This window comes from Furipterus horrens, unplaced genomic scaffold (genome assembly GCF_987537825.1).
Source record: "Furipterus horrens unplaced genomic scaffold, mFurHor1.1.pri manual_scaffold_2, whole genome shotgun sequence".
In the NCBI taxonomy this organism is placed as follows: Eukaryota; Metazoa; Chordata; class Mammalia; order Chiroptera; family Furipteridae; genus Furipterus; species Furipterus horrens.
In genome coordinates this window covers 98,981,789-98,984,125 of record NW_028327172.1, presented here as the reverse complement: position 1 = coordinate 98,984,125, position 2,337 = coordinate 98,981,789, and positions in this window count along the sequence as shown.

The following is a 2,337-nucleotide window of genomic DNA, read 5'->3' as shown; positions in this document are numbered from 1 at the left end:
TGGGAACCCTACTGCACTGTTGGTGGGAATGCAGACTGGTACAGCCACTGTGGAAAACAGTATGGAATTATCTCAGAAAACTAAAGATGGAACTGCCTTTTGAACCAGTAATTCCACTGCTAGGATTATACCCTAAAAATCCTAAAACCCTAATTCAAAGGAACTTATGCACCCCTATGTTCATAGCAGCACTGCTTACAACAGCTAAGTGCTGTAAACAACCTAATTGCCCATCTGTAGATGAGTGGATCAAAAAACTGTGGTACATTTACACAATGGAATACTATGCAGCAGAAAGAAAGAAGGAACTCCTGCCATTTGCGACAACATGAATGGAACTAGAGAGAATTATGCTTAGTGAAATAAGCCAGGCAAAGAAAGAAAAATACCATATGATATCACCTAATACAGGAGACTAAAGAACAATATAAACAAATGAACTAAATAGAACAAGGAGCAGAATAACAGTTATTAGTGGGGAGCGGGGAGGGAGAGAAGGGGGATAAGTAAGGGAAGGGTTTAGTCAAAGAACATGTATAAATGACTCATAGACAAGGACAACAGGGAGGGATATGATTGTGGGAAAAGGGGTGAGCTGGGTGGGGGGGAGCAGTGGAGAACACTGGGACAATTGTAATTGAAAAACCAAAAAGTAAAATTTTAAATAAATAAAAAAAAAGTTTTTATGTAATAAATTTCTTCCAAAAAAAAAAAGAAAGAAAGTAATACTACTGCAAGAGATTAGGAGAAGTGGAGAACAGAGGAGTGGCCAGGCTGGATGACTCAAATATAAATGACTGAGAAATTCTTGGTGAAGTATCAGTCTGACTTTGTGCTAAAGTGATGTAACATAGGAATTATATAAAAGGGAAGATTTGTCTGACACTGATCTGTTAGAGAGGTACCTATACTTCAAAGGCTCCTTCACTTACATAGTTAAAGTTCCTAAAATTATGGCTTTTTCCTCCTTTTGGCTATATAGCAAACTGTTTCAATCCACGGTTGTGCCTTATTGTTCCATTAAAACTGTATTCTCTGATCCATCAATAAATACTTATAGTTAAAACAATAAAAAGAAAGAACACAGGATGAATCTTTATGTACATTTTTTTAAAAGACATCCAGCACTGGGATAATATTTTAATTTTATACTCATGCATGATTTAAAATATCTAAGGTCATATTGAACATATGGTGGGAAATTTTTAATGGCTGGGATACCAAGACCAATAAAAGAAAATAAAAAGCACAGTTAAATTTATGTTTTGTCTTCAGTTCTCTTGAAGCTTCACTACAATTCTCATGACATTAACAGAATCTGTGTGTAGCAACCAACTCTCCTTCAGGCTAGCATTTTAACATAATATTTCAGCTGTCAATATTACTGCCAGGGATTTAATTTATTTCACCCTTTGGGTTTATTTAGATAGACATTTTGGAGACGAAGGTGGCAGTGATTTAGGGCTGCTGACAAATAACAGTGAGCTACCTTGCTATCTTCACAAATTCAAGTTGGTTTCTTAAGCAAAAGTGAACCTGACTCTGAGTGAAAATGAAAATGTTCAAATAAATTAAATATAGTACAAGGATTCCCAGTCCTCTCATAGAGAAAAGGAAAAGCAAGGGCATTTCACCATTCAGGGATCCTATTCCCATGAAAGGCAGTGTTTTAGTCATGGGCATGTCAGAATCACCTGAAGCTCTTTTTAAAAACACCCATGTACTGGCACATGTACCCACTTCCTCCTCAATCCACCCACGCCCACTCCAGGTTCTGATGGGGGATCTGAGGTGGACCCAGGCATTTGCGTTGTTCTGAAGTGCCCCCTCCAGTTGAGAGGAATCATACCTGTTTGGATGGATCCAGAAGTTTTAACAAAATGGATTAGAAAGTCTGGCTGGAGAGTTTCTTCATTCATCACAGAGAGAAAATAATGCATAGAGGAAAAAAGGAGTGCTGGGGGTAAGAGGGGTGTCACATCAGAGCTGGGGTTCATTCATAGATAGGCCTCAAGCAAGTCTTAACTTTGAGAAACTCACAGATCACTTTGAGAGTCTAATGAAAGCTATAGTTACACTTAGAAAAATAGACACAGGTCAACACCCACAAAATTTAGCACATAGTTTCAGGGGATTCTAGATTAGAATTAAGTTTCTGTTATTTACTATTTTAACCAAATGGATAACACTCACATTTATTAAAGTAAGGAAAACAAGAGAGGCCAGTATCTGGCCTTAAAGGCTCATAGTCTAGAAGCCAGGAGAAAACAGTAACAACAAATCAATATGTAAATATATACGTAGATAAGAATCACAGGAGTGTGGGGGAAGGGAGAG